The 22,086-nt window shown below is 31.8% G+C and overlaps 1 pseudogene; it reads left to right on the top strand.

The window, feature by feature from the left end:
* Positions 1-2,225: 2,225 nt before the first annotated feature.
* On the top strand, positions 2,226-4,146 carry LOC134273479 (uncharacterized; annotated as a pseudogene).
* The last annotated feature ends 17,940 nt before the right edge of the window (positions 4,147-22,086 follow it).

A 22,086-nucleotide genomic window follows, 5' to 3' on the forward strand; every position in this document is an offset into this window, starting at 1 on the left:
TCAAGCGAAATCAATTCTAATCTTCTATTTTATAATGTACATGTACACGTATCATGCATCTGTGCATTAAATATATTTTTGATTTATTTTTTGTGAAATATTACTATGTTATAGTACCCCCTAGAAAAAAATGGACATAAATGTTACAATTTAACAATGTCTTTCAAACTAAATGAAAAAAAACACCATGGACGTGTTTGTAAAATCTGACCAGGTATGTTCAGCCAACCAAATCATGGTCATTTAAACCATAAATGTTTCGTACAAATGATTCCTGCAGATCACCCGCCAAATGCGCCCATCTTCAAATTTGCCTGATTGTGACTTTTAACGTGTGAAATGCATTATTTTTCAAACCCAACGGCATGTATGTAATCCACTGAACGCGCGTCGACCCTTTATGACGTCACTGAGAAATTACGTCGAACGTTTATCCATACGAACATCTATGACCTCTTGACCCCATACCTGTATTTATACAGTTATAAAAACGCTTGCTTTCAGTAGTGTTATATAAAGGAAAACGTTTGCAAATGTAAATATTTCCTTTTAATCTCCATTTAACGTATCTTTGTACATGCCGTCTTAGCCAAATTCTCTTTACACGACATCATCCACATCCCAAGTTAGTTGATGTACACATTTGACGTCATCGGTGGTAGATTTTAATCAGAATGACATATACAGCATACCTAAATAAAAACATTTTATTTTTGTTGATGTTTACACGTTTCTAGTCATTTTCTTGAGTTTAATTACATCTCTAAGTACCAGTATTGCGAAAACTTGTGTTCTAAAATTGACGTCATATCGCCTACTATGACGTCATAAAGTAGCACTGATTTATAAATATTTTGTATGCTTCCTATCACCCCTGCGTAGCGTTTTATGTTAAATTTTTACACATTTTAATTTTGTTTTTTATCTAAGACATATTGTGTGACAGATTCGGTATTTTTATATTTTCTCTCCATTTGTTCTTGGAAAGTTTTACAATAATGTTCAACTTCCCCTTCGTCAAATTGCTGCATTATCGATCTCAAACTTTGTATGCCAGTATTTTCACCCATTGATGGTGTTGAGGGCATAGCAGCTTCCACTTCACAGAATCCGGATGCAGATGACGAAACGTTTGAATCACTCCTCTGATTTACAAAAGTTGAGGTATCTTTTCTACTTTCTAGATCTGTTTTTTTCAACTTTTTGGACATCATTGATGTTTTATTTTCAAGGTTTGAGCCTAAAAATGAAACATAGAATAATAATATTTACGTATATGTAGGTCTCAAAAGTTTGATTTTCACTCCAAAGCTCGATGGTCTGCGCCCAAGTCTGATGAATTGACAAGCAAGAGTTCGATGATACGGAAAACGATTATTGTTTATGGAGTGCTACTACTACTATACCAGTTCTGTGCCATTTCAACGTCTCAAATAATTATAGTAGAAATCATGTGGTAAACTAACCGTAACTGAAGTAACTCAAGTGGTTACTGGTCATGACAGTTGTGTTTTTAAATGGGATATATTTAGATAAATTTTGAGCTATTATCAAATGTATATGTGCACTGGTCTTGGAAACTTGCCCGGTTTCTTATTTTTAACCTTTGTTGGGGGGGGGGGGTTCTATTAATAAACCAAGGAAATATTTGTTCTGTTTTTAAAATTGCATTGTTGCAGCCTGCATGGAGGACCTCGCTATTCTATACATATTAGTCTAGGTGTTGATGTCAGAAATATGATCATTCATGTCTTTGCTGTTCTTAAGAAGAAGATTTTTAACAAATTTTCATATATATAGCTATGTAGAATTTGATCGGCCATTTTGGCCCCGCCCTACCCTCGGGGGTCATGATTTGAATAAACTTGAATCTACACTACATGAGGATACTTTCCTATAAATTTCATCTTTCCTGGCACAGTAGTTCTTGAGAAGATGATTTTTAAAGCATACAACCAAATTTTCACTATTTCTGAATTCACCTTGAATAAAAGCGTGGCCCTTCATTTGAGCAAACTTAAACCCCCTTTTCCGAATGATACTTTTTGGCAGGTTTGATTGAAATTGGCCCAGTGGTTCTTAAGAAAAAGATGAAAATCTAAAAGGTTTACAACGAAAACGACAACAACGACGACGCCAACTACGACAGACGACGGACAAATTTTCATCAGAAAAGCTCACTTGAGCCTTCAGCTCAGGTGCGCTAAAAAGTCGCATAATCGGAGATGAACATATTTTCCAAAATTGGAGTGGTGTATAAAGACCAAGTTTCAACTATAATCGCAGAGGAGCCTCTACAGACAGAAAGTATGGAGCTCGTGAAAATTGAGGAAATAACGACCAAATTATTAGGCCTGAATTTATTTCTTAAGAAAAATATGTTTGCGAATGTATGGTGGCATATTTCTGCCCCTTGTGTGCAAGTTATTTTTTCTATCAAATATGTCGACATGCAAGATAAATATGTTGACATGCGAGATAGTTATGTCAACATGATATAAATATGTTGACATGCAAGAATATTACAATCAAATAAAAATTATAAAAAATCTTCAACAATCTCCAATATCGCCCACATGTGACATCCATCATGCTAGATGCTACTAATTTATGTTAACATGCAACTTATTTATGTTAACATGCAAGATAATTATGTTGACATGCAACTTATTCATGTCGGCATGCAATTTAATTATGTCGACATGCAACTTATTTATGTTTACATGCATATTATTTATTGACATGCAACTTATTTATATTGACATGCGAGATAAATATGTGGACATGCGAGACAAATATGTTGACATGCAACTTATTTATGTTGACATACATCTTAGTTATGTTGACATGCGAGATAAATATGTTGACATGCAACTTATTTATGTCGACATGCAACTTATTTATGATGGCATGCTGTTTTGTTTGAAAGAGGGTGCAGTTTAATCAAAATCTGTGGTTGCAGTGAATGAGAAGCTTAACCTCTGAACGTTCATCTGGTCTCTACACAACTGACAAGGTAAAACTTTGTTTTAGATCTGATATAAAACTGATATTGGATGTAATGAAGGTCTTATGGTTGATTAATCTGGTGATTTGTATAATCCTTACTGATAGTAGTTCTCGATGTCAATATCTCTTTTGGTCAGAGTGCCCATTTCTTAATATGTGTACTTCATGTTGCTATTATTTGATCAAACATAATACTTTTAGTTCTTCACTATCTTCAGTGGTGGATCCAGGAATCTTGAAAAGGGGGGGGGCAACCAGTTCGTTGTCCGGGTTAGGGCTTGCATTAACTGTTTTGACACAGAAGGTGTAATAAGGCGTAAGCAACGTTGTCTTCAGCGTGGAAGGTACATTAACGAGGGGCGTTTTTGTGTTCATCTAGATGGCTTGGACAACTTAAAACCAATCTTAATTTCCATTCATGGCTGTTTAGATGGCTTTTCAAGACGTATTCTCTGGCTCAGAGCTTGCAATTCTAACAAAAACCCTGAGTAGATATCCAGATTTTATATAGATTATATCAAAGAAATAAACGGGGTTCCTGTAGTCGTATACGCAGACAGGGTTACTGAGAACTCCATAGTTCGAGATTTGAAATTCGCTTTGCGATGGAATCACCAGGATCCCTTGCAAGGACTATCAAGTTTTAAGTTTGGATCGTCATAAATATAGAAATACAAGAATAAAGCGATTTTGGCTGTGTTTACGAGAAATGTGTGGCAATTTTTGGATAAATAACTTAAAGGATATGGATAATTTAGGTGTTTTTGACACCTCTGACAATGTTCACCTGGAGTGTGCTAGGTATTGTTTCTTACCAATTATCACCAGAGAACTGAACAGACTTATACAGCATTGGAATGAACATACAATTAGAAGAAACCGCAATGCAGATTGTCCGTCTGGAAAACCAGATGTTATGTATTTTCTGCCCGAAATTTACCAAACAAGAGATTTCAAAATGCATGTACCTAATAATCTGAATGGTATAGAACAAGAATATTGTGCCTACCCTCCTGCAAATGGTGTTTCAATTTGAAGTTATTGGTACTCAAATAAGATTGGAATTACCCACCAAACACAGTGGTAGAAGCAACAGATCTCTTTTTCCGAATAACAGACTATGTAGATTGCTTATAAATTAAATGTATCTACATACATTTAATTGACTCTTGTCGTTTTAAGGTGATACATTTTTCCTTATGTCCCGAATATTTTTTGATAAAGGAATGAGAAATTGTATGTTTGCGAGGCTTTGTGTATTTAATTGCAAATGTTTATATTACTAGTAAAGTATATACATAGATAATACATAATATATGTAATTTTTTTTTAAATCTGCTTTAACCCTCAAGGTAAAAAGTCATAATAAATTCAGAAAAATTGTTTTGAGTACTGTTGAGTGTTAAAGTAAGAGTACAGAAGCGTATTTTCCTATGGAATAAAGAATGCATTTGGCCAGCAGTTTTTTTTCTTTGATAACTAGGTCAAACTTTTAATTCATGGTAAAAAAGAATTGTTCCTTTTTAAGAGGGCTTGGTGGTTGTGGCCAATTTCAGACTATATTAATCTCCTTTTAAAGAAGAGCCCAATATAAAGATATGCAAAAATTTTAATTTAAATTTTAATTCTAAAATGTATGAAATTTTTTATTGCCAAATGATAGATGAAAGCTAAAGATATCATATTTAAAAATAAAAAAGTTACATCTAATGGTTATTTCGTTGACCCCCAGCCCCCTTCATGAATTTGTCATAGGTAATGCACCTGTAAATATTAAAAAGCTCTATATCTATTCTCCCTCAGTCAGAACATACCCTACTTGACATTAAAAAAGACATTGTTACGATTTTGCTCACAATTTATATTCTCATTCTTATTGTTTAAAATATTAAATTAGTTAACTGCACTTCATACCTTTTATTCTTAAACTATTTCATGTAGAACTTCACTGAATTCATGAATCATTGAGATGTCTACCATAACATAAAACCCCACTCAAGTAATGGACAATAGGATGAAAAACACTTCAGAGAATTTTGCTTTGACATTGACCTACAACTTAGAAATTGTCCAGTTAGCATAAAACTTTTATTTAAGTCTCATAACCCCTTACCTAAAGCCATTTATTTTTGGTTCTGAGCAAGATTAAGCAAATGAAAAATATTTGTCAAGGTCACTGCACACCCTTTGACCACAGACACTCCGTGGAAATATGAACCAGACTGGACCAAGGGGAGAAAAGATGTGCACCGGACAAAGATATTTTATATACAATTCCGCTATAACCTTAACTTTAGACCTTGAAACATAGATCAAGGTCTATGCACACCCTTTAAAAGAGATCTAGGACAAACAGATGAACGGACGGACACACTAATTTCTATAGGTCGCAGCAGAGAAGGGCCCTTAAAAAGTTTTATAGTCTACGGTCACGTTTTTGAATCGCCAGGACATTTTATCAAAGGAAATACAATTTATACTTTGTTGTCCACCTCATATTATAGAGGTTAATTTAATCTGCAATATCTGCTTGAATAAATTTTCGACCATTAAAATCAACTTCAATTGTACCGACGAAAAAAACCCAGAACCGTGCCTCATTGCACATGTCTTAGGTAGTAACGAATCTGCACACATGCACAAACATCATAGGTGTTTATCACATAATCACTTTTGCATTTAAATGTAATCGCTTAATTCAAAATCTTATCATTTTGAAAATCGATCATATTTCAAAAAGTATATATATCCCAAATGAAATCACAAATCGATCATATTCACTGAAAACTTGGTCGCCATTCCTGGGTCTTCAGGCACTTACATCCATTTGTGATTTCATTTTTGGCTATTTACTTTTTCAAAATTATATGTGTGTATACAAAAAAAAAACTATTAGAAAAAGAACTATTGCAACAAAATAAAAAATGTGGCAAGATGGGGAAAAATTAAAATCGATGACAATAAATCATATCAGATCACTTAAACACTACATCAAGAAACTTGCGTTAAGAGTATAACTAATTTGCATGTCAACATAACCAAGTTGCATGTCAACATAACTAAGTTGCATGTCAGCATAAATATGTTGCATGTCAGCTTAAATAAGTTACATGTCGACATAAATAAATTGCATGACAACATCTTTATCTTGCATGTTAACATAAATAAGTTGCATGTTAACATAAATAAGTAGCATCTAGCATGTTGGATGTCACATATGGGCGACATTCGAGATTTTTGAAGATTTTTTGTGATTTTTATCTGATTCAATTTTCTTGCATGTCATCATATTTATATTGCATGTTGACATAACTTTCTTGCATGTCAACATATGTATCTTGCATGTCGACATATTTGATAGAAAAATAACTTGCACACAAGGGGCAGAAATATGCCACCATACGATTGCAATGAACTCTCAAATTTGTTAAAAATTTATCTGCAGCAAAAATTTCAAGATTCACAGTTATAAGTAATTGATAAAGTGTAAACCTTTTAAAGTTTTGCCTTGTTTTAATTATTTTTAATTAACATGAATTATTTATTTATAAAGCACATTAAATGGAAAATGATTTGAAGATGATATGTAATGTTATCTGTGATTCTTTGTTTCATTTACTTAATTTACAGTTTTCATCCTTGCTGAAAAGGTAAATCAACATTGACTTGAAAAACACAAAATTTAATCAGCACACTTACCTTGATTTAATATCTCTGCTATCTTTGACTCATAAAGTTTAATCGTCTTAGCGGCCTTCTGTTTATTTATGTCTGAAAAAGCCTTATGCAGAAAGTCATAGTTTCCTAGTTTAATTTTCCCGTCTTTGGTCAGTTCTTGAAATATATTTTTAAAGTCCGTTCCTTTCTCTTGCATGTGTTGTGGTATATGATGTGAAAGCCGAATTTTTAATTCAGATAAATCATTTGAATCACAACGGTGTTTGTCGTCATAGAAAAATATTCTACGAAGCATTACAATCATATTACTTTCTTCATCATAGGCATTTTTATCTACAAATCGACACATAAATATTCATTAAAATTTGCGTATAATATTAATATATAACATTTTATTTATTATATGGTTAATTATAATAGATAATGCAAAATAAAGCACTAGTAAAAATGTAGAGATCTTTAGCTTTCAACATCTTGGCTTCTTGAACGCCCACTTTGCATTACGTACGCAAGTATGCCAAAAATCTTTGGAACACTATCGTTCTATATCTAAAGCCCTGTTGTGAAAATAAAAAGTCAAATAGTCAACCTTTCAAAGGCAAGTTGGGAAATTTCAAGTGACAGATAGTTAATTGAAAATATTGATTATTCTTCCTTGGTTAATGTGTCAAACATTTGTAAACGTATAGCCCAAACATAGTATTTGAACATTGTAAGCTTAGAAAATATTAATATCATACTCATTTTTAGTTATTAGTAGTGAAAGTATAATGATACAAAGGTTTATTAAATCAAAATATATATTATCAGTGTCTCAAATTCGATGACTTTATAATAGGAAAAAGGACTTTAATTGTGTGAACTATTATTACCTTGTTAAAACAAATTGAATTTTGTTGTTGTTTCAATGAACTATAATATGGAAAATCATTTTGTAATGAAATTGATCCGAATAGACCAATCAAGCCAATCGATAGTAAGTAATAAAATTTTAACGGAAATACAATGGTATTATTAATATTCTTGACCAAGAGCAATAAAATTGGGAACTTTGAAGTAAATAAATAAAAGAGATTAGGGCTAGAACTCCTGTATGTGGTGTAGAGATCAGTAATGGGTGTTTACCTGCATTTGAATTTCTAAACACAAGAAATGCGCTTAATCCCATTATACACATGTGGTGATAGTTCACTTTTATAGTCAATGTTTTTTTTAAAGAAATATCTAGTGATGGACAGTGAAAAGAAAATGGTAATGAATTTCACGTTAGATTTATTGTCACATTTTTTTTTTAAATCTTGGATTTGAATACTGACTAGATTTGTTTTGAAGTTTTGAAATCTTGAGAAAAGTATAACACTGAATCAAATAATACATTGGGATTTATCGTGGACTAAATTTGAGGCATTTATTTTTAAATTATAACGTTGGACTGATACCAAGGACGGTGATTACGTCTGACCAAGTGTTAATGGGCCGTCATAAATGTTTGTACTAATCCTGAGTTAAATTAAATTTCCTGCGAAGGTGCGATTGTGGAAAGGGTAGTACTGAGTAAACGTTCTAAGTATACCGACTGTGGATATCACAAGATGTCCTCTAAATGAGGAATACGACAGGTGATAGCAGTCATTTGGAAATGCTTACAGATAAAGAAAACGTTGGAGGCTAATGATATTTACTGATTTGTTTTGTACTTTTGAACGGATGTACATGTACCAACAATTGATAAGTCATTGACAAATTCTGACATTTGAGAAAAGCTTAATTCGGTCTTAATTTTTGGATTCAAATTTAAAAGTACAGGATACATTGATGGCTTCTAATTTGAAGGGCGATACTACCGCCTGGAGTTGTGATAATTGCTCTCCGTCATCACTAAATCACCAAAATTGTATCCGCTGCGTGAACTTGAAATGTAACACGATAACTTATGTTACTTACATTATTTTGGAACATAATTAAATTTTGATCTATACCTAAGTGTGGAATGGAATGAGGACATTTTTTTCCAAAGCGAACAATTTTAGTGAGGAGAAGTGAACAGTAGTTAAACCAATATACCCACGTATTTAGTGATGTAAACATGTATTGGACACATATAAAGAACCCATATAATCAGTAGTGTAACTGTATATATTGGACTTTATTTTGGGAACAAGAAGAAGACGTCTGCGTACCTCATATGCTGTTCGATTACCGTGTGCAATTCAGAAATCGTGACTAAATTATTTTTTACTACTGCGGATTTTGTTTAATTAGAAAAGTTAACAGTGTCGCGGGATTACCTTCTATCTTGTGAGCGAAATAAACTGTAACTAAGTTTAAAATTATGTTCCGGATTTGACAAAGATATTTCCACATGAAAGAATGAAAATCTATATGGTCAACCAAAGAGCCCTTATTGGTTTACACATTATTCTCTAGCTAATAAATCAAGAAAGCCATCTAAAATTATCCGATCGGAAATATTGAAAACAAGTAAATTTGGAATATTTCTCTTTAGAATCTGACAATTTTTCAATCCATATCTAAGTATCGTAATTCGCAGTCTAAACAGTGTATATTGAAAAAGTTGATCAATGTCCGTTTTTAAAGCTAGGTTGGGCTGTTCTTCAACCCTCCGCACAAAATTTACACTCCGTTATTTTACTAATGAAGCACTCAAATAAACAACTTATTTTAGCTCACCTGAGCCGATGTACAGATGAGCATTCCTGATCGAAATTTGACCATTATCTGTCATCGTTGTCCTGGAACCACATAATTTCAACCACTCATGCTACAAACTTGGCTAAAGGGAGGCTAAAGGGAATCAACTTTTGATTAAACGAAGGAACAGGTCCTCTTTAAAGGAGAAATGAATAAGATTTCTTGAAAAATATCATCATTTAATAATTTTGTCAAGAATCAATATGATAGAAAATATGTAAATTAGATTAAAGTATCTCCATGTAGTTAAGCTTCATGTTTGTTAAAAAATACTCTCAGGGGTTGGGTGAAACAACAATTGGCAATCCGTTTTACTATTAGAAATACATACGCAGTACAGTTAAAGTGCAGAATGGAAATATCGAAAATATTTTGTAATTAAGAATGTATGCAAAATCGGGATGGCTATTATTTTTAAGAACATTATTTATATCAGATAATTGATTATGGTTAGAAACAACATATTGAGGACAATTAGATTTCATATTTTGACACATGAAACATGGGGAATATAATGCGTTGTCTTTGCATTAACTTGTTCATAAGAAGATATCTAAAAAATTTTCCTATGTTTCTCTGGCCTATGTGAAAATTTGATACCCTGTTGTGGTAAAACACTTCCCTAGAGAATAATTTAAATAGACTTGAATCTACACTACATTAGGATACTCCCACATGAGTTTCAGCTTTTCTGGCCCAGTGGTTTTTGAGAAAAAGATAATTAAAAAAGCCATAAATTTATCAGTTTTCCATAATACGAGCACGGAGTGACCCTTCATTTGAACAAATTTGACCTCCTTTTACCCACGGATACTTTGTGGCAAGTTTGTTTGAAATGGGCAAGGTGGTTCTAAAGAAGATGAAAATGTGAAAAATTGACGCCAACACACAACGGACAAAGAACTTTATTCGGTAATAACCATTATTTGCCCCAAAAATCAAACTTTGAAGGAGAAATATTTATTTATGTTCTAAAACATGGGAATTTTAAAGAACCATTTATTTTCATTTGCAATGACGTCATATGTTTGATATGACGTCATGTAAATGATGTAAATTCAAAATTCCATGATTTCTACAGAAAAAATGTATGTATTGCGTCGATATATTGAGTAAATGTCACCGAGCACAGGTCTGATCAGACTCTATATTTTGATATAATGTGTAGAATGATAATATCATAGAAATATGTAAATATTGTTCCTGAGCAAACTTGCTATCTATAATTTTTTAAAGCTAAATTTGCTGAAATTTTATCCATTGTGCTCTTTTTTTTTTTAAAAATCTGACTAGTTTCTGACGTCATAAAAACAACAATTGTCGATAAGCTACTTTGAAACTATAATATGTTTTGGTAACTTATATTTTTCATACAATTTATAGAATACAACACATTTTAATAGTTTTTTAAAATTTCATTTTTTTATTGGGGCAAAGAAATGCAATATACCGCATATAGTTCTTTGATCAGAAAACTCACATGAGCCTTCGTCTCAGGTAGCTAATAAAAGTAAAAGTATTTGATTTACATTCAATAAAATGAAAGACTAGCATTGGTAACTTTTACATGTATGTACTATGAAAGTTAAACAGATATTCTCTACATAGGAAGTCCATGTTTAGTTCCCAAAGTAATTTTCATGTACCTGACATCGCATCAGCAAATGCACTTAAGCTTGGACTAATAAATAAGATTTCGAAAATAAACAGAAGGTACACAGGTCTTTTCCATTACTCCTCTTCGCTCGATTTTAAACATTGTTATATATCTGTATTCCAAAAAATCATGACAACAATCTATGGGACAGCTGTTCAGATATCCATGTTATTAAAAGGTGTAAAAGTATTCTTCCTTCAGCAATTATTTTTTTTTTTGTGTTTATATGTGCACTGCTTAAAAATGATATCCGCGTTTGAATTGTAAGCATTTGTTGATACGCAGCTTTGTTAAGGCTGAAAAAGGGAGGCAAGGCCTAATTTATACGGGAAAAGTTAACTGTGACGTCACACAAAAATATTACTTTTATGCATTCCTCAAAATACCAGAAAATGAAATAATTTGCAACCTTAAACTGTATTAGGATAATAAACAACAATAAAACTTATCAATGCATTAAAAGAGTTCGTAGTGAAATCCCATACAGCTGGTTATAAACAAGTCATTTATCTCAAAGAACTTGTCAATCATGACGTCATTTTGACGTCATGTGCTGTGAGAGGAAGATTGAGGGATTTCTTGACAATGAAAAATAAGCTTGATCATAAAATAGAATATTATTTACAGGTTTCAAATAGGTTATTGATACCAATGTATATCCTTTGATTAATGCGATTATTCATTAACTATCGAGATACTGTATTGAAATAATTTGTCTTGTTTTAAGGAATGACTTACAATTTGTAATTTTATCTCGGACAAAGACATTGAAAATGTAAATATTTTATGTTCAGGATAGGTATATTTTACATCGAGGTGTTTCATTAAATCGTTCTTTCACAAGGTCATTCACTAAATAAATCTTAACTAATATTTGAATAAAAACAAAGGATATGTTCCTTAACTATAAAAGTGCTGCTGCTTTCTTTAAATCGAGAGCGTGACTTTTTACGTACACAAAATATTTGGTAAAAGTGAAACATATTTCGACATGAGCCTATTTAATTGAAATTCTAACTATTAAAATGGTAATTCTATTCAAAGTAAAAGCGCTTTCCAGAAAGTACAAAGTATACAGAAACAATTAATAGCTTGAAGTTTTAATTTCAAAAAAGGTATGCCCTTGCGATATTGAATTTTTTAATGACCTACATTCAGTACACGTACTATGCATTCATCACGCGACTGACCATCGATGGTCAAACTTCATACAGTACATTGTAGGTTATACTATGCCATTTCCATAAGTATTTAAGATCTGCGATAATAAAGCAGCTGAATGAAAAAAATCCAATAAAAAAATCCTGTTTTTGCACTCCTATTTTCCGTTGATTACTCATAGTAAGCCTTAACAAAGCTGCGTACATTTCAGATAAGAAATGAAAAATTGATTTAACCTGCCTTATATAGTTACCTACATTGCTAATTTCTTTTTCTCATTTCTGAGTAAGTTCTGTCATATTGAATTAATTATTCCTGCTCACTTGGACTACTTTCTGGAGATGTTTGGACAGCTATGGGTTTGTTTTAAGAGTCCATGAAAGCAGTCTATTTCCCGAGGCGCAGCCGAGATAACAGCGCATCATTTTTAAGGCTTGAAAAATGGGGCGGGGCCTAATTTATACGGGCAAGTTTACTGTGACGTCACACAAAAATATTACTTTTATGTATTTCTCATAATACCTGGAAATAATTTTCAACCTTAACTGTATTAGCATAAAACTTATCAATGCATTAAAAAAAACTTGCTGGTTAAATCTCTTGTAGCTGGTTATAAACAAAGCACTGATCGCGATGAACTTGTAAACATGACGTCATTTTCGTAAAAATGACATACTTCATGTGCTGTGATAGGCAGATTGAGGAATTTTTTAACAATGAAAAGTGCATTTTATAATTAAACGGAATATTATTTACAGGTTTTAATTAGTCGATTCATACCAATATATATCCTTTGATTAGCGCGATTATTCATTAACTATCAAGAGAATGTATTTATTTATTATGTCGTGTTTTTTGTACAGGTTACGTACATTTTACAACGAGATGCCTCATAAAATCGTAGTTTCGCAAGGGCATACACTTAATAGATCTTAACCATTTAAGAATATAGATAAAGGATATTTTTCTTAATTTGAAAAGTGCTACTGCTTTATAAATCGAAGGCGTGATTTTATAAGTACGAGTACAAAATATTTGGTAAAAGTCAAACATATTTGGACATTGACTGTAAATTTAACTATTAAAACACAGAAACTAAAAAGTATGCAGAAACAAATAATGGCTTGAATTTTCAATTTCAACCAGGGTATACCGTTGTGATATTGAAATTTGTTCAAGATCGACATTCAGTACACGAACTATGCATTCATCATGAGACTGGGATCAAACTTCATACAGCATAGAGTGGGATATAATATGCTATTTTCATACGTATTTAAGTTCTGTGATAATAAAACATCTGAATAAAAATAAATTCAGTTTTTAAAAAATCTCCGTTTTGTGCAGGTTTATTTTCCATTCATTTCTCATAGTAAGCCTTAACAGTGCTGCGAGGCTTCCTCGTCGAGGGGAACTGGAATGTTACCTACTCTCTCTATAAAACACTTTAATTATTTTCCTATACCGATTTATTTCTTGAAAGTTAAGAGAGCTTCATTTCAGTGATTTTCAGGGAATCGGCAAAATATATATTTACTTAAAAATTTATATAGTGAAAATTAAGTAGTGGTATTATAATATATGTGGTTGATTCCCTAAAAAATCACCTTAAAAAGACTGATCTTTAGTAAAGAGATGTGTCAATTTGATGAACTGATACACACCTATTCAGAACACCCGGTGTATGAAAAGAACCGAGCTGTACTAAATTATATCATGCATATTATCCATAATGATGCTCAATTTACGCTAAATATAAGGAGACGGAGCCTTATTTATGCAGAAAAGAGTAGCCTGCTATTGTGACGTCGATATGGTAAACTTATGTTCACAGAGGGCTAGACGTTTTGCATAACTTAATCATATACAGTGTAATTTTTCTATTAATAAACAAAATTGAATGCGGATATATTGTGCTTAATTGACCAAAGATTCAAATGTAAAGACCATAGAATTTATTGAATCTTTTCTTTTATCTACATTCAGAGTTATTAAATTTTCCATTGTCTGCCTTTTAAATACAATGTGTATAAAATTGCAGTGATAGGTTTTGACTTTTTTTTTCAATTTTTGTATGAGTAGAATTAAATAGTTAAGTTTTATCTTTGAAGGAGTGAGCAAGATTCCAGTCCCCTCGAGCAAGCCTATTTCTCTTCATGCATTGACCGTAAAGCACTTTTCAAAATGATTTCATATCGTACATGTAAGAGTTAACACAGTTTGTACACCGTTACAGTAAAAAACTAATAATGCTATATTTCTTGCAAAGAAATTTTTTTTGTAATAAAATAATATTTGCAGATACATAAAAATTCGTTATTTCTGATGCAATGTTTATTTGACTATTCAATACTTAGACCTTCCGAATATTTTTCATACAATTGATGCTGTTGTATATTTGTATGAATAAAATTTACATTGAAAAGGTAAAAGCAGGATAATAATAATTCGATTTATTTCAAGGGTAAAACACCAATGTATCATTCCAGGTTTATAAATGCAAACCTCAAAAGCATTAAAGGGTAATGTACATGACTTGCAATTCTTTTATTTGTTGGAGATTACGAGGAACTAAAAAAGAAAGAGAGAGAGAAGGACTTACTTTTCTCGGTTTTCTATTTGTTCATAAAAATACATAGTTATACATCAGATATCATTTTTACCTTCATTTTGTTTATAATATCATTCACGGTCACTGTTTTCTATGATTTTTTTTTCGGATTATTTTCAACTTCACAATATGTGGTACTAATTGAAGTCCATGCACACTGCTACTAGTACGCCTGTTACATGTAATTAGAGTTACTCGATACATTTTTAATCATTTGACCTAGTGTTATTTCGAAACAGAAAAAAAAATCAGTAAATTATACCAACCTAGGTTGAAAAATGTCGGACTTTTTTTTCTTTCTCAAATGAACTGCATTGATTTATTATTATTTTATTTTACTAAACAATCGTGTTCTAAATAAAACCGCATGGTTTATGTTTGTAGACGTGTTTAAGATTAGGATGAAGATTTTTAAATATCTTTATTGACCAAAATTCGCATATTTTCCACCATTCGGTTATAATGAGATATGTGTTGGGATTTTAAATGTTATATCTGAAGAAAAATGTAATTGACAAGCTTTAAACATATGTAGAAATTTGTAGAAAACAACAAGCTAAAGAGTATTTATCTTTATCTGAAATTAACTTACGTTTATGATCAAAATGCATTCCAACGAAATCTTTCAAATTAAATGGACTTATAATTTATCAACTTTTCTGTCATATTTATACTTATAACTTTTCCCTCTCTCCAACCCTTAATATAGAGAATATATTTCTTCAGAGGCAAAGATGCTAATCGGTAAGTTTTAGTTACGTAAATATTATTGAGGGCAGAAATTAACAAATTCAGGTGTTGAATTCGAATTCAGAGTAAAAAGCATTACGTATTTTATATACCTTTGCATTTCTAAATAAACAAGAAGCTGATAGAAGAAGCCTTCAAAACGACAAAAATCTTAAAAATCAAAAAAAAAAAAATATTAAATTTTTCAAAGCTCTTTAAAATTTTACCAGCATCTCATCTCTCAACCAATTGATCACTTGAAATTTATTGCAAAAAATTTGTTCATTCTCTGCCATCATTTGGTTTCCACAGTGTTACCATAATAGTCGTTTTTTTTTTTTTTTAACAAAACTACATACACTGCTTTTGTGAATCACTGGGCCGTGGGCAATATTAATTATACTTAGCAAAGATCATTCTTTGGTTAGGTTAACTTCAAGTGATGGATCACATCCTAATCAACAGAGATAAATGAGATACAAGTAGTAAAAAGTGGAAGAGGACATTTAAAATATTATTCTTTAGAACCACTGGGAACTTAATTTAAAAAAAATGACTTGAGATTTCAGAAAACTTCAGGACTCGTCAGGAGCCAAAAATAGATCCTTTTTCCTTTTCGAGGGATTTAAAAGTGTTTGTAATTGTTTATCGAAAACGAACGAGCTCACATTTTGTTTAAAATGAAAAGAAGTTGGAATGAATAAACAGTAAGTCTGAAAATGGCGGAGGTTAAACCAGCTGCAGATTTGAAACACACGCAAATCTCACAAACACTGGACAAAATGTTCCTACATATGACAGCCTTTAGACCTCTTGAAAATATAGAGAAAATTCAAGCACTATGGATTTCACTTAAAACGGAAGGTTTAATTCACGATGAACCATTAAAAGAAATTAAAAATGCTACAGATGCATTGTGTACTATAAGGGAGAAGATGACCAGAAATCTGAAAGCTCGAGACCTGGTGATGGCATGGTTATATGCTAGTAAACACCAATGTAAGTATGTTAAAGAAATTTTTCATTTATGGCCAAGAAAAAAAATAAAAGAATTCATGCGATACATTAATACGAGGGGTGATCACAAAGTTCGCAAACTAATTGAATAACTTCCATAAAAGTAACAATATTTGGTTTCAGTGTTGATTATATTTTAAAAATAATTATATGTAATTTTAATGTACGTATGCCATCGTTCTGCTAATGCTCTAATCACGTGATAAAGGCGGTCATGTGACCTGTTCCGTAGCGTTCTGTCACAAAAGCTGAAAGATTTTTCTGTTGTTTTTTTTTTTGTATTTCTCTTCCATTCGAGTTAATTTTTATAGCAAGAACATTTCATTTATCAGAAATAGGCAAATCATGGGAACATAATGGGCGGATAAGAATATTCTTTAAAAAAAATGAGCATGGCGACCATTAAAACCCAAATCTTCTGTCTTGCAAGATACGTCTATTCGAGTTGGATAGGGAAAGGTTGGCCTATTAGTGGTCAACTGTTTTTTGCACATTCAGTTTGATACTAGTTGACTGCCAGCTGACGGTCAACAAGTCATTTTCGCCCTGACCGTTCACGGTAGCTCAGTCGGTAGAGCGCTCGCTCCCTGATCGGGAGGTCGTGAGTTCGTATCTCGGCCGCGACTGACCTAGTCGTTAAAATAGGTAGCGACTGTTCCTTCGCCATGCGCTCGGCACTTTGAAGTGAAAGTGGCGGGTCCTTCGGATGAGACCTTAAAAACCGAGGCCCCCTGTCAGAGGCAGGCGTTGGCACGGTAAAGATTCCTTACTGCTCAATGGCCCTGAGTGCCGAGTAAAGGTCAAAATTTGAAGCCCTTCACCGGCATACGGTGACGTCTCCATATGAGTGTAAAATTCTCGAGAGGGACGTTAAACAATATAAAATCAATCAATCAATCAATCAATCAATCGTATGGCCCTGATGAAATAACTATCTCAGTAGTAAACCTAATTTTTTTTCAGTAGATGTTTTGAAATGCACTTTAAACTATTAACGATATAATTATTTCAATAGTGACCATTATCCCCATTACTTTTTTCATACATGGTGAATCTTTTTATCATTTAAATGCATTAAATATTTACTCTTCTTTTTAATCTACTCAAATTAACTTGGTATATTTTACTAAAATAAAAAAAAAATTAAAGAGGGAAAAAATATTTATATATTGAGTATTTTTGTAAATACCGACCGATTATTCAATCGCTGGATTTAAATGCAGACATACAAACCGTTATAAAACTAAAATGATACATGTAACTGATAGTCCTAATAAATAATAAAATATATCTTCCTAAAAGCGAATACCTTCTATCTTCTGACTATTTTCATATCCATTTCAGATAGTGTAGCATTTATCTCCCTAGAAAAAACGTATGGGTTACAAGTTCTTTTTCATCATGAACCCAAAAAAGGACCAGAAGTAGACAAGGAAGCACAGGAATGGCTACAGGGACTATCGTTGAAAATTGATAGAGACTTATCAAAAATATCCAGCCAGGACTCACTGTGGATTGCGCTTCATTCTGCGATACAAAGAAAAATTGAAAAACTAGAAAATGAAACTTTGAAAAACTCACTTACATCTTGGAAATCTCTCAAAAAAGTCCTAACATCTACTGTTTTTAGCTTCACGGAAAATAAGGTATAATGCATTGAAATGAATTTAAGTTTAATTAAACCTTATATATATATATATATATATATATATATATATATATATATATATATATATATATATATATATATATATATATATATATATATATATATATATAAAGCACTAAAAAACCAACAACACAGTATATCCTAAATGTCGGATCTACCAAGTAGATACAAGGTCACGGATGGAAATTTATATAAAGCACTAAAAATGACCAACGACACTAACAATAAAAATTGTCAAATTTTCGGGACGCCCTGTCCCTTCCTCAGGACAAAGAAAATAAGTTAAAAAGTCATAAGAACAAAGGAAAAATAGAAACAAAAACAACTAGCACTACTACTAAGCTACTAAACACTAGATATTTACATACTTAATTACATGTTGAATTCGAAATTTTTAAGAACAATATTAAAGAAAGAAATCCGGACCGCTATGAAATGCGTCCGGTCTATCGGGTATACTCGGGTGAAGTGCGATTTACATAATTGAACGAATTAATTATGCTAATTAATTACGACAATCAGTAAATCGTACATTGTTTCATTCTCTCAAAATGGCGTAACTTTACTTAATAAAGAATAATCAAAGAAAAATAAGATGGCAGGGATATTTAAACATATGAATTTCTATCTAAAAGTTTGTTTTAAAAGACATTGTTCTGATACAAGGTGAGATACCACTTTTCTATACATACCAGTTTTCCTCAATATGTTATATGTTTGTCTTTTTTTCAGAAACAAAATAATAAAGTGCAACGATGTGACATACCATAACTGGCTACCCTGGAAAATATAGAATGAAGTGGGCGCTTTTTATGTTCCCCACACGAAGTTGGGTCAAAGGTCAAGGTCATTCCAAAAATGAGAAATTTAGCTCTTTTTATATCTCTTTTGTCTTTTAACATATACTTAATGTCTTTTAAAACAAACTTTTAGATAGAGATCAAGCGAACAAGGGCGTGAAAGTCTATTTTGATCGAAATCTTACCTTTCTAGAAATTAAAAAATGACTTATTTCATCAGAATTGTTTTAGGCAGCATCAACACCTCCATTTTTTCTTCATTATACCGTACTTGACGTGCAAACTACTAGTATAACGCAAACTGTTTTGCTTTAAAGATGACAGTTGAATGGCGTAATTTGTAGTAACACATCAAACAATGTATATATAAGCAATGAATTTAATTTTTAAAGATTCATGAAGTTCAAATATTAAATTCATTTTTTTAAAAATCACAGAATATATAAAAGATTTAGAAAAAAGAGCAATAGACAGGTACTGAAACAAATCAATATCCTGGGGAAAACTTATTTCTCCGTTTGTTACAACAGTAGTGGTTTGATAGAACACTGACAAAAAGCCACACTTGTTTGCATGTGTGCCGTCTTAAAAGACCATTTTTTTTTACATTAGTTGAAGACTTCGTTAATGATTATTTTTAATAAAGTCAATATACTCTAGGTGAAATGTCACAATGCTCGATCTATGCATGATGCTTACGGCTGTAACAATCATATATCTTTAAGGTTCCAGTGCGTACCGTGACTTAGATTCTTTCACTAAGGATTCATTGAAATATTTTTAATTTTTACTCCAAGTTCTGATGCTTAGTAAAAGATAAATCAACACTTACATGTACGAGAGATGTTCGAAAAGTTGGTGGACGATGTCAATTCTCGGTATATTAGTCACTAGAAATTTGAAATAAGCACAAAATAATATGTAAAAATATTTGTTTTAATGATGTGAGAAGTTTCATCCCATTCGATTTAACAGAAATGAATTTACTTCATTTTAAAATCAACATGGTTTGTACCTGCGGAGCACACTTAACGGCAATGTAACGCCAAATTTTCCTTATACATTTCGCACACTCTACTCTAATGCGTAATCATTAAATCCTTTTTCTAATACCGTACTTGATATTTATTTTTTAAGATTGGTCTCTTTCTTTGTTAAGATTTAAATTTCTTTTGTTACTATAACACTGCTTTCACAGGATAAGCAACACTGAAGTGCCTATGTCTTTCCTTGACGTTCGAACTTTTTTTTTCAGATTTTTAAGGTAAACCCGTTTCTTCACATAACATTGTCCTCATCCGGTACAGGGTATCTGTCATTCAAATACTGCCTCTACTATTTGTACACTCATGAACAACTCGCTTGTGAGATATTTTTTTTTTATTTCCCCGACATTTTTAGAGATTATTCAGAATTTCTCCTGAGTAAAACACAAAATTGCATCGTTATCTGCTGCTCCGTGACGTTCTAAAACGTCATCGTTTTTCTCGTTTTCGATGAGGACAACCTATCTTCTCAAGTTGATTTCTTTTCAACGGAGCAAAATATAAAGCCATAATTTAGAATGCGAATCGATGTAACAATTCTCAATTTGAATTTCTATGTTGTTTTTCGTCTTTGCTCCATTTTACTGAGAATATGACTACAGATTTTATTCAGTGTATTGTTTGAAACTTACTAAATTTTGACCCACTCCGCGATCCGATTTTTGCATTTTTAAAATCTAGATAAGTTTTGAATAAATCGTGATAATTAAAAAAAATTAAACAATTCATTTGGATTGATTTTTAAAATATTTCTTACAAATTAGGGTAACATACGACGTCAAATGAAAAAAAATGACAGTAGTCCACGAACTTTTTCGAACAACCCTCGTATATTTAAGGTGTCGCACAACATCATTCCACTTTAAATTTGTTACTTTAATGAAGTGAAGTCTGACCTTTATTCATTAATAAACATTAGTTTTATGATTTGATTTTTTGGATAACTGCATCAAATTAAAATTAAATTAGAAACTAACTATCAAATGAATTGAATTAAGTAACGCTAAATTTTATGAAAGTGACAATGTGGAATGAACTGGCGTGGCAACTTCAATAGAAAAGGTAGGTTTTCCATTAGGCTGTTTTCTGGCCAACGATGAATTCGAACTTCAAATCATTTCCTTTAGTTATATCAAGTAATGTTTCCTCTGTCATATTTTATACTTTATTTGCAAAACCAACCTATGCTAGTTACGTGACCAAGGGGTATCTAAAGGGGCCGTCTAAAAGCGTCTAAAAAAGCTATAAAGATAAGATTATTCATTGTGAAAAACTAAATAAATATTAACCATATATCATCAGGGAACACAGTAACAAAAAGGTTAACTGCTTTAATTTTTTTTAAAGAACTGTAATTGTAAGAATAAAAATTTAATCACTAAGATTGAATTATGTTCTAAAAAGCTGTTGACTATTTCGCATAAAATGGACAATTGATAGTCAATGACTGCTTTTCACAGAGTTGACAACTAGTTGAATATTTATTCTTTGAAAATTTAATGCAAGAAAAATAAAGAGTTGACCATAGTTAAACAATCCGACTTTGTGACATCTAACAGAGTTGACAAAAGTTGAAAAAAGAGGAGTTTTCAACTTATTGTCAACTTCACGGAAAAAAGAGGTGTACTAAACTAATGGTAAACCTGTTGAATAAATAGGAGTATTTAACTCTGGTTTACTCTATGTAAATGAAATGAACGCTCTCTCATTTACATGCCAAATATTCAACTTATGGTCAATTGACAGTCAGTTAATCCTCAACAAACCGTTCACTGAATACTCCTACTGAATTTCAAAAGAGTATTTTTTCGTAAGGGATGCGATTTGTCACGGCTAGTCAGAGCTTGTTTTTCTTCATGAATTAGTTATGAAGCACAAACATAAATATAAGTAATAAAACAAATAAAAAATGTGAAATGTTAATTGGAGTTATAAACCAAATCAAATTCTTCTGCAGAACAAGATTTATTTAAAAAATGAAGACAAAAAATCAGGAT

Source organism: Saccostrea cucullata, unplaced genomic scaffold (assembly GCF_032062105.1).
Source record: "Saccostrea cucullata isolate Sc308-1 unplaced genomic scaffold, CSIRO_AGI_Scuc_v1 ctg223, whole genome shotgun sequence".
Lineage (NCBI taxonomy): Eukaryota > Metazoa > Mollusca > Bivalvia > Ostreida > Ostreidae > Saccostrea > Saccostrea cuccullata.